Source organism: Globicephala melas, chromosome 8 (assembly GCF_963455315.2).
Source record: "Globicephala melas chromosome 8, mGloMel1.2, whole genome shotgun sequence".
In the NCBI taxonomy this organism is placed as follows: Eukaryota; Metazoa; Chordata; class Mammalia; order Artiodactyla; family Delphinidae; genus Globicephala; species Globicephala melas.
This window is the reverse complement of record NC_083321.1, coordinates 18,949,035-18,972,627: the sequence shown is the minus strand read 5'-3', so window position 1 is coordinate 18,972,627 and position 23,593 is coordinate 18,949,035. Positions and strand designations below refer to the sequence as shown.

At 34.7% G+C, this 23,593-nt stretch overlaps 1 protein-coding gene across 17 annotated transcripts in view; it reads right to left on the bottom strand.

Annotated features, from left to right (window-relative positions):
* Positions 1-23,593, bottom strand: part of LRRC4C (leucine rich repeat containing 4C) — a 1,216,832-nt gene that overhangs the window by 188,648 nt on the left and 1,004,591 nt on the right. For 13 of the 17 annotated variants that reach the window (XR_009564875.1, XM_060303337.1, XM_060303327.1 and 10 more), the window contains one exon: positions 1,001-1,097. The gene's annotated coding sequence lies outside the window, so the exon portion shown is untranslated. Of the gene's footprint in view, positions 1-98; positions 152-1,000; positions 1,098-6,597; positions 6,731-10,645; positions 10,755-23,593 lie in introns of those variants that run through there. The other 4 variants (XM_060303330.1, XM_060303332.1, XM_060303340.1 and 1 more) reach the window with 3 other exon arrangements.

The following is a 23,593-nucleotide window of genomic DNA, read 5'->3' as shown; positions in this document are numbered from 1 at the left end:
TACCAACAAATAAATCCAGGAGACACAGATGATATATTAAATTACAATTACATTCCCATTGAGACAAGTCCACTAAAAAGTCAGCTAAGCTCACTTACCTGGATAAACTGTTCCCTCCACACCCTCTTTACAGAATAATTTAATAGTATGCCTGAAAAATTAAAAATTACTATATGTAATGGGCTTTTTAAAAACAGTAAAAACCACAAATGCCAGCAGTCTATCATATAGCCATATGTCCTGTGACAATACAGACAACATGCCCATTGTGATTCTAATAATACATGATGTCTAACAGGCAGTTGGCAAAAATTCTGCTTAGAATCTGGCTTGCTTCTTTAAGCAGGAGAAATCACAGTGCTGTGGCTGCCTCCATCACTCAGGAGGGGTTCTCTTAGTGTGCTACCAGGTTAACAAAATCCTCATGCAAACTTCCTCTTCTTGGCAGGACTCTCCTATTCTTCAATGGTATTTGGGAAGAACACTTATTCCCTATCTCTATTTTATTTCTCCATTGGAAAAAAATTCCATTATATTAGCTATTCTGGCTTCTCTGTACTTGCCTTACTCTCTCCTTTCCTTGGTCATTAGAGTTGCTTATGTGATTGGTGAACTGGAGAGCAAAACTTTGTCGGTTATAGTTTAACCCATTCTCTTCACTTTCAGCTTTAGGGCTGGGTATTTACAGGAAGAAGAATTCACACCTGGTATCTACACTGGAAATTTTACGGGGCAGCCTGCCATGTCGAGAGAGCCTGCAGTTGCCTAGCACTTCCTGGGACTGGATGGGTAAATCTATCTAGTGCTGGAGTTAAATGTTAGGAAGCTTACATGCTGAAACAACATTTTCAGATATTAACTGCATCATCTATAAAAAGTGGAATCTGGCTTTCCATTTGTCTACTCTTTTGACTTATGGAACATCACTTTTGTTCTGAACTTTGTAAGCTAGAATGGAAGCCACAAGAAAACAGGTTAGTGGTACTTGGAACTTACTTACCTTATCAAAATGTCTCAACCGGTGCTGATCTTCCCGAGAAAATCCAAAGAGGTTAGAGAAGTGTTCTGGATTTCTGTAGATAACGTTTCTTTTATACCTGGAGGAAGATAACACAAATATCATATTTTTAAATCATACTATACAATTGAGAACAAATTTAATGTTAGGTATTCCAGCCTGTCATGCTCCCCCAACAGAATTTAGTCATTCATTTTTCTAATAGAGATAGACAGACATAGATATAAACATTGACATAAATGCAAAGATAGAGATACAGATATTTACTGTAGTTTACTCATTTCTAAATTTGCTGATCTTTCCTTCCTTTGTCAATAGTCAGTGCATTGCATTACTGAAGTATGTCATGTGTCATACACACTTCATTGGAGAAGCTTGGGAGACTTCTTACTTTTACCTCATCCCTCTGTCATAAGTTGAAAACAATAGAGATAATTATCAGTTTATTCTAACCCTAATAGCCAAATGGACATTAAAAAAGCTAGAAAACATACACTGGAATGAACATATTTCTCAGTTTGATATAGCAATAAAGAAAATAAGTAAATACGGGCATTGGGCTAAGAATCAGAACTAGATTCAATTCATAACCCTACCATAATTAGGTAGGCAATTTTGGACAAGTATCTAAACTTCTCCATGTCTTAATCTCTCCACATATAAAATTAAGAGCTTTGTGCAGAATTTCCTCCAAGTCCCCTTCCAGCTTTCAAATTCTGTGATAATTTGCCTTCTGGTGTGATATAGGTAGAATTGTCAGGAGGAATTTATGGTAGCAAAGTCCTCATGTTTAGATAAATCTTGAATTTTTGTAAATTTATTCTAGGTACTCAGTTACTGGCTTCTATCTCTGCTGGGCAATTAGTTACTTGTAGGTAAATAATACTAGATTGACTGTAATCAATTTCAGGTTTTTCTATTGAATAAATCAACTATGTATCTCATGGACTTTAGTAAAATTGGATTTTTAATTCACAGGATTCATAACCCTTTGGGGCCAGTGGCTCAGCTGTCTATCTTCCTGCTATGCTAATGTTGAGAGGAAGACGTTGGAATTCTGTAGAAACTGCAGGACTAGAGGCTATTTGTAAGACAGCTTACAGAATTTGACATTATATCATGACTTTTTCTCCCTGTCAGATATCTTCCAAGGGAAAAATATTTCTGGGTGAAGTATTCATATCTAATTGTTATTTCATATATCATTGCCCTGCAAAAACAATAACAATTCCTAAAATTGAGAATTGAGTGATAACTACAATTACTGTTTACAAAGATAATTTTAAAACTGACCCATGAACATTTTTTGTTGTTGTTAGTAAGTAATGGAGATTAATTTAAGCCTGTATTACATAACCAGTGCTGGAATAAACTCTCTACATTATTTTACAGATTAAGCCTTATAACTACCCTATTAAAATTTTGAATTATGATTCTTGTTTTCTAGGTGAAGAAACTGAGGCATGAGTCAACTGCTCAAAAAGAGATAATAAGTGGTGAAGTTAGCAGGTTTGTGTGATCCCAGAGCCTATAGTCCTTACTATGCTATATACCCTGGCCCTACAGAGCTTGTTGGCTACATCTAGGCCAGTAGATATTCAATTTCAATAGGTTCTCTCAGTCCTTTATTATCTGAGCCTCTGAATGCATTGGTTGATATTTCTTCTTTTGACATATGAAGGTCTTGTCTGATTTCTCTCCAGGACTATGGTTTTTGTATTTCATTTCTGTGTTCAGGAGAACAAAATGCTGCTTTTTCCATCTTCTAGCCTGAGTTTTCTGCCTGGTATTTAGCATGTTTCAAATAAGTATGTGTATATCAGGATGCTCACTTTGTATGCATGTGAGTACAGAGAAGTGAGCTAGGTGGGGCTGCCTGCAGGTGCAGAGGCATCAAATGTGAAGAAGCGCTGTAGTGGGTGGTTGTAAAGAGAAGAACCAAGCAGAGAGTTTGTCGATCAGAACAAAGTGAATCATATCATTACACAGACTCACAGAATGTGGGGCTGGAAGAGGCCTCACTAATCAATTAGTTCAAATTTCATAGTGTAGAAGTGAAGGAAATAAGATATAAGGTGTTCAGGAACTAAGAACCAGGTTTCTGGATTTCATCCATCCACCCAACGTCTCAATAGTAACACCAAATCCTTAATTACATGTTCATATGCACCTCTTCAAAAAGAAATTTACTACTCTAGGTCTGCATGTATCAATCACACTGTGTGATTTAAGACCCAGAGAGAATAATGCTCATGAAAAAGACCTTGAGGTCAGACCAACCTGAGTCCTAGGGCCAGCAACATCCCTTTCTGTTTGTGGAACTTTAGGAAAGTGACTTAATCCCTTTATGGGACAGTTTCCTAATCTGTAAAATAGGGTAATGAGAGAAGCCTCCTCTCTCTGCTGTTTTGGGGATTAAGTGAGAAATTGTTTCAAAAGGATCTGGCACAGAGTAAGGAAGCAGATACAAAAGTTACCAGATATCATCTTCATCATCATTATGCAGCATTAGCATTATTTCTCTTATGTGATGTCTTAAGACATCCTTTGAAAAATGTGTTTTCCTTTTAAAGAAGGAAATATAAATCCCAATGAAAGAGATTCTGGATGAAGAACTAACAAAATAGACTGAAATCACCAGCATGGTCCCAGAGACTTCAGGTTTCTCATCAGTGAAATGGAAAAGACACTGATCTCCATATATATTTGAAATTACATATGCAATACTCTGAAAGAATACATTCAGAATTTGATGTTTTGCTGAGGACTGTCCAAATCAGTGGCACTCAAAGCCAGAAGTTCTCATAGCTTCTCATAGCTAGGCCTCATAACTAAAACAAATGATTTTACATAACAAAACAAGAGAGAGAAAAAGAGAAAGCCTCATTTTTTTTCTTAATCATAAGTTGGTGTGAAGAGATGTCCATTTGGATTCTGCTTCTAGAAAGCTCAGTTATGCAGTATTCATAGAAAATAGTTCCAAATCAATACAACATGTTTTAAATTTACATTAACATTTAAATTAATGAGAAGCTTAATGTGAACTATGGCGCTTTAGCTGTTTAGGACTATGTTCCTTCTTGCCAACTTGGAACAGGGTCTATTGACTCACCTTCTCAGTCTCATAAACAGCTTCCAGACTTTATGTGTTTTCAGTGCCAGAGGACTTTCAGGCTGGTGAAAGCTGCCGTATTGACATCACCAGGGATTGAAGTTGGCCCTCTCCAACTAAAGATGTAAAATGCTTCCAGCAACTACACACACTTTCCCTTAAGGTCAGATTGCCATACACAGTTGTCAACCCTGGGAATTCTCTAAGATCAGAGCTGACTCCACACCCTCTGGTCACCATTCATTTATCTAACAAATTTTTCTAAAGCACCAACTATGGACATAGAACTGTGATAAAACAACACAGATTCTACTTCAAGGAATTCATCATCTATTGATGAATTGATACAGCACATATATACATATATAAACAATTCTAGAATAATATGACATCTTCTATGATAAAAGAAGGTACATACTGGGTGCAATTAGAGGCACTTGAATTAGATTGGAGGAGAATTAAGAACAGCCTTCTGAAGAAATAAGGCTTGAAAGACTAGGAAGAACTAGACAATCAAAGAAGAGCAGAAACTCTCACCACTCAAGAGGGGACAGCTCTGAGTGACTTTGCTTCAATGAACAACAAGTTCTGAATGATTAGAGTGAGAGGTGGGGAAAATGTGTTTGTGTGTGTTTGTGTATGTGTATATACACATATACACAAAGTGTGGGCGTAAGAAATTAACATGCATGGTTAGGCAGGGACAAGTTCATGAGAGATCTCACATGCCACACTAAGAAGTCTGGACACAATCCTTAAAATGATACAAATGCAGATGGTCTGTTGTATTTTTGTCTATTTTAACAAACTTATAGAGGAGTTTCAAGTTCACAGCAAACTTGAACAAGAAGTACAGAGTTCCCATATATCTCCTATCCCCACACATGCAAAACCTCCCACACTATGGACATCCCACACCACAGTGATACATTTTTTACAATTAATGACCCTACATTGACACACCATTATCACCCAAAGTTTATAGTTTGCGTGAGTTCAATCTTGGTATTGTAAATTTTATGGGTTTGGACAAAAGTATAATGACATATATCTACCATTATAGAACCATACATAGTAGTATAACTGCCCTAAAAGTCTTCTGTGCTTCACGTATTCATCTCTCCCCTCTCTCCCCACAACCCAGGGCAACGAATGATTTTTTTAATTGTCTCCATAATTTTGACTTTTCCAGAATGTCATATAGTTGAAATTGTAGTATGTAGCCTTTTCGGATTGGCTTCTTTCACTTAATAATGTGCACTAAGATTCCTCCATGTTGTTTTTTTTTTTGATGGCTTGATAGCTCATTTCTTTTTAGTACTGAATAATATTCCATTGTCTGGATATATAACAGTTTATTTATCCATTTACCTACTGAAGGACATATTGTTTGCTTCCAAGTTTTGGCAATTATGAATAAATCTGCTATAAACATCTGTGTGCAGGTGTTTGTGTGGACATAAGTCTTCAATTCTTTTGGGTAAATACCAAGAAGCACAATTGCTGGATAGTATGATAAGAGTATAGTTAGTTTTGTAAGAAATCATCAAACTGTCTTCCAAGGTGGCTGTACCATTTTGCATTCCCACCAGCAGTGAATGAGAGTTCCTGTTGCTCCACATCTTCACCAGCATTTGGTATTGTCAATGTTTTCAATTTTGGCCAGTCTGATAGGTATGTAGTGTTGTCATTGTTTTAATTTACATTGCCCTAATGACGTAGGATAAGGAACATCATTCCACATGTGTATTTGTTATCTGTATATCTTCTTTGGTGAGGTGTCTGTTCAGGTCTTTGTCCTGTTTTTTTAATGGGGTTGTTTTCTTATTGTTGAGTTTTACATGTTCTTTGTATATTTTGGATAACATTCGATTATCAGATGTATCTTTTGCAAACATTTTCTCCCATTCCTCTCATTCTCTTGACAGTGTCTTTCACAGAGCAGAAATTTTTAATTTGAATAAGGTTCAACTTATCAATTATTTCTTTCATGGATCATACCTTTGGTGGCTTGACAAAAAAGTCATTGCTGTATCCAATGTCATCTGGGATTTCTTGTATGTTATCTTCTAGGAGTTTTATAATTTTCCATTTTCCATTTGTGAAGGGTATAAGGTCTGTGTCTAGATCTTTTTTTTTTTTTTTTGTATGTGGATGTCTAGTTGTTCCAACACCATTCCAGAGATAACTACCAAAACTTTTTTTTCAAGCTCTTAGTCAACACCACATGGTCAGCTAATAATCATAATTATTAAAAACTAGTAAACTGGTATTGTATTTATTGGCAAATAAATGTCTTAATACTTGACATTAAAATAATAGAAATGGCCCTCTATTGGTGAAATTAAAGGTATTCATTATATGTGGGCTGACTTACATATTTTGGGGACACTCCTCATTTTTATATTAACACAGTTTAAGAATCGAGTGAGGCATGAAGCTTATATCCTTATGTTAGGAAAGATACCTGAGGCTTGATGCATACATTTTTCTCTGCCCAGCCATGAGTTAGAAGAATATTTCATTGGCTGATCCAACTAAAACAATATACAAATTCTGCCTCTGGAATGCTGTCTGCTGAAAGGTGGCATTCAGAGCACCTAAAAGAACAAAAGACGGAACTTTGTTGCATTTTCAGAACTATTTTTTGATTAGTCACCAATGCAAGCATGTATGTCTAAAAAACATTTGTGTTCTTGGCAAAATCAGGTCAGCAACTTTGCTTTGCTATGACCTAGTAATGAGAGTATAGCTAATTCTTATTCAGCTCAGGCTTCTTTGCCTGTTACTATCTACCAAAAAGAGTCTAGTGCCTACATGTTGTGCAGGACCAAAGCATCTTAGATCAATTTGCAACACTTAACATGGCCAAGGAGCAAACAGGAAACTGCTGCATCCTGAGTGTGATAAGAAAGATACTGTTAGAAATAGACATTGGAAGTGAGAGTAGCATGACATATATACACTACCGAATGTAAATTAGTTAGCTAGTGGGAAGCAGCAACATAGCACAGGAAGATCAGCTCAGTGTTTTACGATGACCTAGAGGGGTGGGATGAGGAGGATGGGAGGAATATTCAGGGGGGAAGGGATATGGGGACATGTGTATGTATATGGCTGATTCACTTCGTTGTACAACAGAAACTAACACAGTATTGTGAAGCAATTATACTCCAATAAAGATCTATTAAAAAAAAAAAGAAATAGACATTGAAGAGGTAGACAAGAAGAAAAAATGCAGGGACTTTTAGCTCCTGATAATATTTTTGGGTTGAATTCTCAGTGTAATAGGAATCATGTAAGATATAAGAAGAGAGTACCTCTGAGCTGCTTTACATTTTTTAAAGATGATATTAACCAATGTGTAGAAAATAGATTGCAATGGTAAGACTGGGTTCAGGGAGGAAAGTTGAGGAATACTTCAGAAGTCCAGACAAGAGTAATAAAGGCTCAGACACAGTGACAGAAATGGATGTGAGAAATGTGGATGGACTTTGAGACATTTTTTGGGAAAAAATCTCAGTGGGATTTGCTTGTTGATTGGAAGTGAACAATAGGACAAGGAAAGACTCCTAGGTTTGGGGCAGCTGGTGGGAAATCTTCAATGCTGAATGTGGCTACTGGAGAAGGTATGTGCTGGAGGGTTGAGGTTCAGGCTTACTGCTAAGGGGTGTCTCTAGCAATGGCAGAGGAAGACATATCATAAGCCTTCTGTTGACTTCCCCATGGATCCATGCAGAAAGTTACTGATTCCCACCACAGGGCTTTCAACACAGACTACCTGTGGAGGGCACTTGCCCAGTGGGGTCATGTGAGATGTCTTGTTCACACTGGAAGGCCTCTTTTTTCATGTCTAGGTAGAAAGAACCAAATGGGAAGTGTCAGTGTTTCAGATGTATTTCAAATTCATTGAGCCTTAGTGTTTCATTGTAGAAAATGAATGACCAAGAAGAAGGTGTCTATCTTTATTTACCATCATTAAGAAGATAATATTCATCAAAAGCTATAGAGCTTCAAAATTATTCTTGGTTCTTAGTTCAGTGCATGAATATGTTTTCATAGTCATTGATTTAGTCAGTTAGTCATTCCATCTGTCAGTCTATTGGTCAGAGGTTCACTTAATAAACATTTCCCATAAATTAGCCATGCACTGGCTAAGTACTGGAGATGAGTCTTATATGACTCTTCTTTGGTCTCTATATCTCCTAGATATTTAGCCTGTTAAGCACCAACAAAAAAAAATCTCAAATTTATTTATTTATTTTAAAATTTTTATTTTTAAATTTTTATTGAAGTATAGTTGATTTAGATTTTTTAAAAAATTTTTATTGGAGTACAGTTGATTTACTATGTTGTATTAGTTTTAGGTATACAGCAGAGTGAATCTGTTATACATGTACATATATCCACTCTTTCTTAGATTCTTTTCCCATATAGGCCATTACAGAGTATTGAGTAGAGTTCCCTGTGCTCTACAGTAGGTCATTATTAGTTATCTGTTTTATATATAGTAGTGTGTATATGTCAACCTCAATCTCCAAATTTATCCCCCCTTAACCCCTGGTAACCATACGTTTGTTTTCTACATCTGTAACTTTATTTCTGTTTTGTAGATAAGTTCATTTGTACCCCCTTCTTTTTTTTTAGATTCCACATATAAGTGATATCATATGATATTTGTCTTTCTCATTACTCAGCCAAAAAAAAAAAAAATGAAATAATGCCATTTGCAGCAACATGGATGGACCTAGAGACTGCCATACTGACTGAAGTAAGTCAGACAGAGAAAGTCAAATGCAACTTAGAAAACTGACTTCACTGCACTCTATATTGACTCTGGTACTATTGTAAAAATTAAGGATCAAACAAACAATAAAATTGATTGCTTTTATATTTGAGTTTTGAAATCTCTACATTCTTTAGAAAATCAGATTTTATTTTTATTTTATACTTCTAATTTCTAATTGTGGATGTATTTGAGATTCTTTTTTTTAGGGAATGGGATCAATATATACATATATATAATTTCATGATCTTTACACATGTTAATAGGTATGTAATGTAAATACTAACTAGATTTATACACAAGTCTACTCAAACTGAAATATTTTCACGTATATTTTAAAATAATTTTGTTTGCATAGGGAGAACTAAAATGAAAACATTTACACCCAAACTAGATATTATACTGTACTTTTCCATGGCCTGTATAGCTTTGAATAGAGACCTTTCAACATTCTGTGTCACAGTATTTCATCTAAAGTGAAGTTAATACTATGAAGCCACTTTATACTATTCTTATTTAACATGAGAATCAGGAGGCTGGTGTCCAGGAAGTTTTCTAGGCTCTTTGGTTTTTAATCTCAAAATAACTAGAGCACATCATTACTATTATCTGTAGTAAAAAGGTTAAGAAAGCAAGAGGTGAATTGTGAAAAAGAATATATTCACATCATTTTCAGTTCAGTGATACAATATAAGAAGTCAACATGTTGTAATTTTTTCTCATAGTTTTCTTTAGTTATTGGAGACAACTAAAGTGGTTGACAAGTTACATGTATTTATGAAATAATGTAATCACATTTTCTCTTGTACTTCTCTAAGGTGGGCAATAAGAGTCAACTACTGAGATAACTCTTATTGGATCAACATTTAACAATTGAGGTACAGGACATTTCCTGAGGGTTTATGACCAGGTTGAAAAAAAACTGGTAATCTCAGGAATTCCTGGGTGGTATCACTTTTTAGTTTATTTTTGCCTCAGAGATTAATAATCATGATGATTATTTCTGCCATAAATTAAAAATAGGAGAGAACTTCTATCTATTCAAATATGGACTATTTTATGGTTTCAGGGCTGTCAGCTGAAGCCATGTCACATGAGCCATGCTCAAAGGCTATAAGGGTATGGAGTCTGCAGAAAGCAAACAGACTTGGAGGATACTGGCCAGGAATCAGGGTCCCTGCATTGTTCTGGGAAAATGCAATGAAAACTGCTTGGTGTGCCTCAAGGCGTAGAATAAGAACTCAATGTGGTGATGGCAGGAAATGCAATTTCAGCTCAGTGTAAAACTAAGTGTCTAAGCCATCAAAGCTATCCAAGGGTAGAACAGACTGCCTTTGAAGGTAGTGAGTTTATTGTCATTTGAGTATTTAAGCGTAGGCTGCACAGCCACTTGGTAATTACTTTCTTACTTAATATAGTATCATTCTCTGAATCCAATGAGTTATGCCAGTTTGGTATTAATTTAATGAAGAAGAGGCAGTTGAATTATGAACATATATGAATTGCTGTTGCTTGTGTGGTAAAGTTTGAGATGGAATTAGTAGCATTGGTCTAAGTGCCATAACATATAAATGAACATGGGAGAAGCAGCTTTTTCTGATGGAGCTTTCTCTACATACGTGGCCTTTAAAAATCAAATACACTTGAGCAGTGTATTAGTTTCCTAGGACTGCAATAACAAAGTACCATAAATGGAGTGGCTTTAAACAACAGGAATTTATTCTCTTACAGTTCTGGAAGCCAGAAGTTCAAAATCAGATGTGGGGGTGACATGACATCAGGAAAATGGCAGTGAGATGTCCCTTGGACATATTCTCCTCTTAGCAACAATGATTTGGCATCCATCCACAGACAAAAGTGCCTTCATGGGAGCTCTGGGATTCAGGAGGAGACTGGGAAATCCTAGTGAAGTCCAAGACCAAAGAGAGACAGTCAGGCTTGCAAGAAGGCAGCTGACTCACTGACCATGGTCCTGGCTACAGAAACATAAATATCTCTGGACCCCTGAGAACTTGGCTATAACCCTTTTGGCTTTGGATCTGTCACCAGCACCATACACCAAGAAACCTGGGAAAAGTCACATCCACCCATGCAGCAGGAAATAGACATATGGACATTGGTCCAAGCCATGGACCCTGAAGTATCCTGTGAACCAACTTCAGACCTTCTGGCCCATAGTCTGTGAGTCTCTGGAGGAGGGCCCACCAAATTCAGTCAGATTGTAGACTGAAAGTGCCCTGTAACTGGGCTCCAGCATGTCCCAGCCACAGTCTGTGAGACAAGACATTACAACTGCTGGCTCAAGACATTGAGCCTGGCTCAAGACATTACAACTGCCACTACATAAATATAAAGGATTCTAAGAGGATACTATGAACAAATATAAGCCAAAAAATTGGATAACCTAGAATCAATGGATAAATTCCTAGAAACGTACAACCTACCAAGACTGAATCACAAAGAAATAGAAAATTTGAACAGATCAATGAGGATTAAGGGGACTAAAACAGTCATCAAAAAACCTCTCAATAAAGAAAAGCCCAGGACGAAATGGCTCTACTGGTGAATTCCACCAAACATTTAAAGGAGAATTAATACCAATCCTTCTCAGACATGTCTAAATAATTGAAGGGGAGGGAACACTTCCAAAATCATTTTGCATAGCCAGTATTACCCTGATATCAAAGCCAGATAAAGACACTACAAGAAAATAAAACTACAGGCTAATATCCTTGATGAATATAGATATAAAAATTCTCAAAATAATTCTAGCAAATTGAATTCAATATGATCAGATGGAATCTATTTCTGAAATGCAAGCATGGTTCAACACACACAAATCAATTCACATGATACACCACATTAATAGAATGAGGATAAAAATCATATAGCCCTCTCAATACATGCAGAAAAAAGTGTTTGATAAGATTCAATTCCCTTTCACGATAAAAGTTCTCAACAAATTGGGTATAGAAAAAACATATCTCAACATAATAAAGGTCATATATGAGAAACCCACAACCAGCATCATACTCAATGATGAAAAGCTTAAAAATTTTCTTCTAAGATCAGGAACAAGACAAGGGTGCCCACTCTCACAACTCCTATTCAACATTGTACTAGAAGTCCTAGCCAGAGAAATTACGCAAGTAACAGAAACACAAGTCATCCAAATTGGAAAGAAAGATGTAAAACTGTCTCTGCTTGCAGATGATGTGATTTATCTATAGAAAATGCTAAGAGTTCCACCAAAAAGCTGCTGGAACTAATAAATGAACTTAATAAAGTTGCAGGATACAAAATCAGCATACAAACATCAGTTTTGTTTCTATACACTCACAATAAAATATCTGAAAAAGAAATAAAGAGAACAATCCCATTTACAACAGCATTGAAAACAATAAAATACTTAGGAATAAATTCAACCAAACAGTTGAAAGATCTAACTGAAAACTTTAAGATATTGATGAAAGAAATTGAAGAAGACACAAATAAATGGAAAGATATCATGCATCCATGGATCAGAATTAGTATTGTTAAAATGTTTCTGATAGATATATACTAGTATACTAGACATATACTAGTATACTAGATGTATATAAACTTAAAGCTGTTTATAGATTCAATGTAATCCCTTATCAAAATTTTAATGGTATTTTTCACAGAAATGTTAAAACAAATTAAATTAGTATGGGACCACAAGGACCTCCAATTGCTTTCTCTTTCTTGAGAAAAACCTGGAGTTCCTGATTTCAAAATATACTTCAAAGCTATAGTAGTAAAAACAGTGTGGTACTGGCATAAAAAGAAATACATAGACTGATGGAATAGAAAACCCAAAGAAAAGAATAGAAAACCCCAAAATAAACTTAGGCAGATACAGTCAACTAATGTTTGACAAGGGAGCTGTGAATACTTGGGTCAAAGATAGTCTTATTAATAAATATTGTTAATGCTGAATATTTACAAGTAAAAAATTGAAATTGGACTCCCATATTACACCAATCACAAATATAACTTGAAGTGGATTAAACACTTAAATGTAAGAACTTAAACTGTAAAACTCCTAGAAGAACACATAGGGGAAAAGTTATTTAACATTGGTCTTGGCAACAATTTTTTGGATATGACACCAAAAGCAAAAGCAATAAAAACAAAAAATTAACAAGTGGGACTACATCAAACTAAAAAAGCTTCTGCACAGCAAAAGAAACAATCAACAGAATGAAGAGGCATCCTACCGAATGGGAGAATATATTTGCAAACTATATATCAGATAAAAGGTTAATATCTAAAATATATAAAGAACTCATATAACTCAGTAAAAAAACCCTCAAACAATCCAATTTAAAAAATGGACCAAGGTACTAAATAGACATTTTTTCAAAGAAGACATACAAATGGCCAAAATGTACATGAAAAGATACTAAATATCTACTAGTCACTAGGGAAATGCAAATTAAAACCACAATGAAATATTATTTCATACCTGTTAGAATGGTTGTTTTCAAAAGGACAAGGGATAACAAGTGCTGGTGAGGATGTGGAGTAAAGGAAACACTTGGGCACTGTTTGTGGAATGTAAATTAGTGCAGCCAGTATGGAAAACTGTGGAGGTTCTTCAAAAACTTAAAAATAGAACTACCATATGATTTAGCAATCCCATTTCTGGGTGTATATCTGAAGAAAATGAAATCAAGATCTCAAAGATATATCTGCAACACCCTGTTTGTTATATTCATTGTAGCATTATTTACAATAGCCAAGATGTGTAAACAACTTGTGTCCACCGATGGATGAATGAATAAAGAAAATGTTGTGTATACATACACAATGGAATAGTATTCAGAAATGAGAAAGAAGGAAATCCTACCATTTGCAACAACATGGCTGGATCCTGAGGAATTTATACTAAATGACATGCCAGGCAGAGAAAGACAGATACTGTATGATCTGACTTATAAGGGGAATCTAAAAAAAGCTCCAAACTCATAGAAACAGAGAGTAGATTGGTGGTTGCCAGGGGCAGGGTGGTGGGGAAAATGGGGAGATATTGGTCAAAGGGTACAAACTTCTAGTTGTAAGATGAATAAGTCTTGAGGATCTAATGTATAGCATGTTGACTATAGTTAACATATTGTATTACGTACCTGAAAGTTTCTAAGAGAGTAGATCTTAAATATTGCTCTCACCACACACACAGAAAAATTGTAATCATATGAGGTGACAGATGTGTTAACCAACCTTATTTTGGTAATCATTTTGCAATATACACATCTATTAAATCATTACTTTGTACAAAAACTTACACAATATTGTAAGTCAATTATATCTCAATAATGCTAGAAAAACGAAAACTGAATTTTAGATTAACAATTAATAATTGTTTAGTATAAGTATGTCTCAAATATATGAACTGTCGGTCTGAAAATCGAATTTAACTGGGGGAAAAAAATGATGTGGGTAGGCCCTGCTGCCTTTCAAACTCTACTTGAGAATCTTTCCTTGTCTCTTTTAGCTTTTGGTGATTCTAGCTGTTCCTTGGCTGGTAGCAGCATAACTCAAATTTCTGCCTCCATCTTTACACGGTCTTCTTCCTTCTACTGTGTGTCTCTTCCTTATTTCCAAATTTCCCTCCCTTTACAAAGTCATTGGATTTAGGACCCACCTTAACCCAGTGTAACTTCATCTTGACGTGATTACATCTGCAAAGATACTATTCCCAAATAAGGTCACATTCATAGCTATCAGGAGTTAAGAACTCAACATATGTTTTTGGGAAATACAATTCAGCCCACAACAAGCAGTTTTACATCTTTTCATCATCAGCACTTACATGTGAATTAAGGTATCTGACTTTTCCTTTTAATGTTCTCCCTTTCTTGGGTTTCAATTTCCAAAATCCTATCACTTTTACTTTACAGTCTAACAAAACTGAAGCATGTGTATCCTTAAATACATCATTTTCTCTCATATTATTGTTCATGGACTAGAGTGTCCTGCTCTGTCCACCTGACAACTCTCTAGTTGTTCTTCAAATTTTAGCACCATCATAACTTTTTCATATCTACTGTGAAAAATTGAGTGTCCTTCTCCCTTTGTTTGCATCATACCATATACAGATATTTCCACTAAGCCAATTGTCAGACCAAATCACTAACATTTCTTTATATATATATATAATTACAATGTATATTTAATTATAAAATAAACAAGGAAAAAATTGCTTATCTGATGTAATTACTGCAGGCTTGGTGGTCAAGATGGAAAAACCTAACAGTATTTGGGCTCACTCTGTTTTAGTATGTACAGAGAGAATGCCACAGGGGATCCTGTTTCATTTTCTATTGAGGGACACCTATCATGCTTTTAAAAGTTTTTTCATTAAGACTCTTACATGATTTCTAAATATTAAGTTTATACCTACTGGGAACATTTACTTATTACCCAAGACACAGTGCAACATTTCAGTGAAAATTTTAATAATGGTTTCAGAAGATACTGTCAAGAAAAGCATGCCATTGGGTACCATTATCCATAAGGACAGTAGGATAGAGTTTAGGAAAGCGTATTGATGACATAATAAAACATTTTAAGAGAAGTTTATATCAGTACTTCACAGTAATACACCACAAAATATGGGTAGTGGGGGAAGGTAATTACATTTCATTTTGCCCTCTGCATGCTATTTCACTGGTGGTATGCACTCATAATTGGTTACTTGAAAGAATCCAGCAATTACAAGCATATTAATTAATAAGCAAAGCATTAAGCAGAATAATGAAGTCAACAGACATATACACATACATATACACATATGTTACATACATATGTATAAACATACATAAATAAGCAAGCCAGCCAGTCAGCAGAGAGTGAGGTATGATAAGCATCAACACAGTCAGCCACTATGGAGAACAGTATGGAATTTCCTTAAAAAACTAAAAATAGAGCTACCATATGATCCTGCAATCCCACTCCTGGGCATATATCTGGGGAAAACCATAATTTGAAAAATACATGCACCCCAATGTTCATTGAAGCACTATTTACAATAGCCAAGACATTGAAGCAACCTAAATCTCCATTGACAGATGAATGGATAAAGAAGATGTGGTATATTTATATAATGAAATATAACTCAGCCATAAAAGAGAATGAAATAATGCCATTTGCAGCAAGATGGCTGGACCTAGAGATTATCATAATAAGTGAAGCCAGGCAGAAAAAGACAAATAGCATATGATATCACTTATATGTGGAATCTAAAAAAAATGATGCAAATTAACTTATACACAAATCAGAAACAGACCCACAGACATAGAAAACAAACTTATGGTTACCAAAGGGGACAGGGGGGATGGGATAAATCAGGAGTTTGGGATTAACATATATACACTACTGTATATAAAATAGATAACAAACATGGACCTACTGTATAGCACAGGGAACTCTACTCAATATTTTATAATAACTCATAAGGGAAAAGAATCTGAAAAAAATATATATGTGTATGTATAACTGAATCACTTTGCTATAAACCTGAAAGTAACACAACATTGCAAATCAACTATACCACAATAAGAAAAACAAAACAAAACAAAACATAGTTGGGGGTATCTATCTCAAATTTTCACTTTATTTCTTTTTCCCATTCTCTATCTCTTTCACCCTCCTTTCATTTCTTCCTTTCCTTTTATTTTCTTTTTCCTTTTTATCATTTCATTATCTTCTCTGTAACAGATCACCAGCTGTAACTCAGGAAAATATAACATAAAGGCACTGTCTAAAACATTTAGTCTGAGCTCACTCTTCAATATTACAGCTCCTTTCCTAAATGGTAATTATATCTTGGGTATTGCAACCCTTTGAAATTACTAGTGAAAGCACTTTTCCTCTCCCCCCCGCCATTTTGAAAGAATTAGATCTTTTCTCAGGTGCAAAACTTTCAAAACGTTCAATATTAATGACATATTATTCAATGATGCTAAGTCATTCTAGATTTCATATCCCAAACAAAATTATGATCCAACCAATATCATCAAAATCATAACTGAAATGAAGTAAGCACTAGAACTCAGTTTGTACACCTAACACTAATCTTATTCCTCAGAAGACTTGATAATATTGTCATGATGAAACTATTTGGGAAGTGATTTTTAAAATGAAAATGACTCTAGGGAAACAAATATCACCTAAACTTTCTCCAGAGGTCTATATAGAATATACATAAATCTCATCTATTCAGAGTTACCTTCATTACAAATAAAATTTTGGGGAGCCTGATAGAAAAAAGCTTGATACTATTTCTAGCCAGCTGATTTTAAAGAGGAAAAGAGGCTCCTGATGTTATGGGTTTGCTACCGAACTGAGGGGGCTGCAGAAAGTCAGAGATGGATGCTGTCTGCTGGATGTTTATGTTCACACTTTTCTTATTCCTGTTTCAAGAGGAGTAACCAGTTACAAAGGACCAGAGGGTGTTTTTGCACCTTTTCCTTCTCTTGATTAAGGTAGACTTCACAGCCCAAGTGTGACAGGCAGTGTTTCTGCACACTGGAGTCCTCCCAGGAGCATATTGTCTATCTCTGTAGGAGCTGGAGGCTTTAGATTGGTTCAGACACCACTTTGCCATCAGCAATTTCTTTGTATCCAGAAAAGAAAGTGGTGTCAGGTATGGTATATTTTCTTTGGATAGTTTACAGGAGTTGTCCCATACAACAGAAAGCCATACCTTTCCACAATATAATGAAAATAGCCTGGGTTTTAGAATCGAAAACACCTCCAGTTCCACAACTGTTAGTTGGAAAAAGTGCTTAATGTATGAGGGCCTGGTTTTTAATCTTTAAAATGGTAAAAGAAAACAAAACAACCTATTTCATGGGGCTGTCATGTGAATTAATGTGCTTTAAAATTTTTAATATTCTAGAATATAAATCCAGCAGAGTAGGTACCTTGATCATATTTTTCCCTCTCTTACCCCAAGGTCCTAGGGCAGCATCTTGCATAAAATAGGCACTTAATATATCTTTTGGATTGTACTGATTGAATATATTCAGCATACTGAACATTTTTTTTTTTTTTTTTTTTTTTGCAGTATGCAGGCCTCTCACTGTTGTGGCCTCTCCTGTTGCGGAGCACAGGCTCCGGACGCGCAAGCTCAGCGGCCATGGCTCACGGGCCCAGCCGCTCCGCGGCATGTGGGATCTTCCTGGACCGGGGCACGAACCCGCATCCTCTGCATTGGCAGGCGGACTCTCAACCACTGCGCCAGCAGGGAAGCCCCTGAATATTTTTTTTAACCCAGGTCCTAACATAAACAAGATCAACAGTGATACAATATGGTTTTTGGCAAAAACTTCTTGTTCATCATAAAATATTACTTTTAAAATTGGAAGTGTTTAAGGTGACCAGCTGGACAGTTGAAGAGAACTTACCAACTGTAATTCTATTCGTTTATTCTCCTCCATTTTTTGTGAACTTTCTCTAAAGAGCAATAGCAAAGGATAAGTCCATGGTTTTGGATGATTATAAAATTTAAAGGTAATTTTAATACTTCAAGTAAAAAGAAAACTGGTATTTACTTGGAAATTTGGCACATGTGTTTCCAGGAGAGGAAAAATCTAATGACTTCATGGATGTATGACTTTTGCCACTTCTTCTTGCTGTGTTTTAAAATGAATAACTGAAAATTTTGTTTGAGAAACAATTTCATTCCAATTGCTTATATTTTCTACTGCTTTAACATATTCTAATTTTTCTAAGTATTCTCCACTTCATCCTCCTTCCCATCCTGCCCAGGCATATGGTTATTTCTACTTTATATACTATTTTCCAACGTACAAAACTAATAGGCAAAAGAAATTATGCATATGGCATTCTGATTTTTCTTTTGCTCCCATGGGCAGAAATATGAGAAGTTCACCATTGAGCCCAGTTTACAGTTCAAGTGTTGGTTAGTATTAAAACAGTGCTGGATAAGGATGTAATCACACACCTACTTTCACCCAACTAAATTGTTTAAAACCTGCTCTCCTCTTAATACACTCTGATTAAGAAATATGTGTATAGTTTTTTTATTACTTTTCTCCATTATAATATACTATGTACATAAATATGTACATAAATATATATTAAATATAATAAATATTAAATAAATCTATTAAATATAAATAGTGTACAACATATACAACATGTTGTTCATGTGTACAACAGATTTGTGAATGTTGAACCATCCTTGCAGCCCTGGAGTAAATTCCACTTGACAGGGTGTATGATCCTTTTAAGGGGTTGCTGAATTCAGTTTCCTAATATTTTGTTGAGGATTTTTGCATTTATGTTCATCAGGGATATTGGCCTGTAATTTTCCTTTTGATGGTGTCTTTGGTTTTGGTAATAGGGTAACACTGGCCCTTTAAAATGAGTTTGGAACAATTCCTCTTCGATTGTTAGGAAGAGTGTGAGAAGGATGGAAATTAAATCTTTGAATGTTTGCTAGAATTCACCAGTGAAGACATCTGGTCCTAGATTTTTGCTTGTTGGAAGTTTTTGATTACTGCTTTAATCTCCTTGCTAGTTAATTGGTGTATGCAGACTTTCTATTTCTTCATGATTCAGTCTTAGAAGATTGTATGTTTCTAGGAATTTATCCATTTCTTCTAAGTTTTTCAATTTCTCAGCATATAATCGTTCATAGTAGTTTCTTAGGATCCTTTGTATTTCTGTGGTATCAGCAGTAACTTCTCTTTTGTTACTGATTTTATTTATTTGAGCCCTCTCTCTCTCTTTTTGATGAGTATAACTAAAGATCTGTCAATTCTGTTTATCTTTTCAATGAACCATCTCTTAGTTCCTTGATCTTTCCTATTGTCTTTTTATTCTCTTTTTCATTTATTTCTCCTTTGATCTTTATTATTTCCTTCCTTATACTAATTTGGGCTTCATTTTCTCTTCTTTGTCTCGTTCCTTTAGGTGTAAACTTAGATTGTTTATTTGAGATTTTTCTTGTTTTTTGAGGTAGGCCTGTATTGGTATGAGCTTATCTCTTAGAACTGTTTTTGTTGTTTCTCATAAATTTTGGTATATTTCTGTTTTTATTTGTCTTTAAAAATTTCTCCTTTGATTTTTTTGAATGACTCTTTGGTTATACAGTAGCATGTTGTTTAATCTCCACATTTTTGTGATTTTTACAGTTTTCTCTCTTGTAACTGATTTTTAGTTTCATATCATTGTTTGGAAAATATGGTTGATACAATTTAAATCTTCTTGAATTTATTGAGACTTGTTTTGTGATCTAACATGTGATCTATCCTGGAGAATGTTTCACGTGCACTTGAGAAGAATGTTTTCTGCTGCTTTTGCATGGAATATTCTATATATATCTTTTAAGTGCATATGATACAATATATAGTTTAAGGCACCTACTTACTTGTTGATTTTCTGTCTGGATGATATACCCATTGATGTAAATGGGGTATTAAAGTCCCCTAATATTATTGTATTGCTGTCAATTATTCCCTTTAGTTCTGTTAATTATTGCTTTGTATATTAGGTGCTCCTATATTAGGTGCATATATGTTTACAAATGTTATATCCTCTTCTTGGATTAAACCCTTTATCATCACATAATACCCTTCTTTGTCTTTTATTACAGTCTTTGTTTTAAAGTGTATTTTTTCTGACACCAGCTTTCCTTTTGTTTCCAGTTGCATGGAATATAATTCTCCATCCTTTTACTTTCAGTCTGTGTGTATCCTTATTTCTTCAGTGAGTCTCTTGTAGGTAGCATATAAATGAGTCTTTTCTTTTTTTAGTTCATTCAGCCACTCAGTCTTTTGACTGGAGAATTTAGTCCATTTACATTTGAAGTAATTATTGATAGGTAAGTATTTATTACCATTTAAAATATTTTTTTCTGTTTTTTTAGTTTTTTTCTGTTCCTTTCTGAGAGAAGCCATAATAACTTTTATTGACTGATTACTTTGTGCACTGCAACACTCTCTTACTTAATTCTCCCAGTGTCACAATATAAGAATTTTAACTTTATTTTACAAAAAAGTAAATTGTAAATCAGAGAAGTTAACCTAATTGTTTAGTACCATGATGCTAAAGCATAGCAGAGGCAAGGTTAAGTCTCAGGTCTGTTTATTCTGGCTCCCCTTCACTAAGGAGAAATGAGAGTTGTTTTTCATAAACACAAAGAAAAGAAAAAAATTAAATTGCAAAAGCCTAAATTAACCCTGTATGATGACTTATCTATGGTGAGAGAAGATTTAAAGATGAAGATTATACGAGTAGAGATAAATTCAAAATTTTGTGTATTCTTGTTAGGTATGTAACATTCTGGTGGTGAATGCAGCACAAAACAAATTAACAAAGCCTTGAACTTGCCATGGTTCCATGGCAAGTTGTCTGTTCGTGTCATGGAATCAAAGGTTGTTGGGGGGAAAATTAATTGTTGAAAACCCTAAAACCAGGTGAAAACTGATATTTCTTATTTTTTTCTTCAATTTTACTTCAATTAAAATATATAAACTTAAAAAACTTTTAAATTTATACTAATTTGGTTGCCTTATTTTCTTACAGAGTTCAAAAGACAGAAGCAAAGACAGGCATCACTTGATACATCACTTTTCATATCTCATCTTTTCTTTGCCTGAGTGGCAAGGTTAGGTTCAATTGTAAAAAGAAATATAAATTGATGTTCCTGTGCTTGCAAAATATTAGGATGCCATTGAATATCTGAACCTTAATATGGAGTCTTTCTGAGGTTTTCTTCATAAATATTAGCTCAGTATTAAGCTTTGGATTCTGATACAGAATATGTTACTGGTATTTTTTAAAGCAAGACGATTAAATCATTCTAAAGAAAATATAGCAGAACTTGTCTGTATCTAAGCTCTATATTTGGAAAATCCAAATATAACCATATCCAAAATTAACCATACTCAGCTTTATCCATGGTATATTAATGCATACATTTGGAGCAAATTTAATTTTGAAAATTCAATTTAAGCACTTTAAAAAGTAAAGGCTCATACTTTATAAATCAGTGAAGGAAATACAATTCAACAAAAAAAATGGGTGAATAAAATGGAGAACCATTTGATAGAAAAATAAAGACAAAGTTTTCAAAAACCTATGAAAAACTATGTAGTATCACTATTTTGAAGAAGTAAATAAAGACAAAATACTGGCTTCATCTATCAGTTTTGTAATTTTCTTTTAAATGTGATCATTGAAGCCTCAGTTAAAAGCACCTCTTCTGAGATACCAGTTGTATTTAAAGTGGCTCCCTTTCCAAGTTACTTTGTTACCTTATCTATATACTAAATATTTCTTATCATACTATGTAATTTCCCTTTTACACTTGTCTACCTATCTATCTATCACCTATCTATCTATCTCTATCCATTCATCCATCGTCTGCCTATACATCTACCTTTTTATCTATCCATATCTCCATTTATCCCTCTCTATATTTTTTTTTTTACTACCTATCTTTTGCCAAGTAGAACATGGGCTCCATAAGTTCAGCAATAATGTTTCTCTTACTTACTACCTCATCCCTTGCCTAGGATGGTGTCTGAAACTTAAGTGGTGCTCATAAAGTGGTCCTTGAAGGAATAAGTACATGCTACAGAGTAAAGAATGTATAGATAAATGGGCTCACTACTGTTAGAAATGCATTAATAAAACTTGGCTTATATATATTTTGACACAGTTGCACAAAAATGAACTTTTGTGTATAGAGGAATACATAATGCAGTAATATTTGTGATAGCAAAAATCTGGAGTTACCTAAATTTGTCAGTAGGAGGGTGGTTAAACAAATTTCTTGGTATCCATATGATGAGGATACTATTAACCATTAAAACCAATATGGTTATTTATATTTATATGGGATGATACCTAAAGATCTCAAAGTTCTATTTTTCATTTTTTAAAGGCTAGATGCAGTACAGTTTTTATATAATACTTTTTGTTTAAAACTTTTATAACTGTGTGTAACATTTTATATATACACACATATAGATAGATAAAAATATACAAAATAGTTACATTTGGAAAGTGTGAAGCTGGGGAATGGATGGAGAAGATACTCTTCATTTTAGGCTTTTTTAGTACTGTTTGAATGTATTAATATGTTTATGTGGTGTTTTTCTAATGATGATGCTGATGATAATAAAACAACTTCTGAAAAAACATAATATAGACCTACACCTGCTATTTAATAAGATATTGCAAAATAAAATTTTAAGTTAAAAAAAGCAAGTTTGGGACTTCCCTGGTGGTGCAGTGGTTGGGAATCTGCCTGCCAATGCAGAGGACACGGGTTTGATACCTGGTCCGGGAAGATCCCACATGCCGTGGAGCATCTAAGCCCATGAGCCACAACTACTGAGCCCGAGTGCCTAGAGCCCAAGCGCCTAGAGCCTGTGCTCCGCAATGGGGAGAAGCCACTGCAGTGAGGGGCCCGTGCACCACAACAAAGAGTAGCCCCCACTTGCCGCAACTAGAGAAAAGCCTGCACGCAGCAACAAAGACCCAACACAGCCAAAAATAATTAATTAATTAATTAATTAATTAATTAAAGAAAAAGCAAGTTGTAGAAAAAAATGAAGTTAAGTAAAAGGAATGCAAGAAATTAAAAGTAAGAAATAACTCACATGTATAGGTC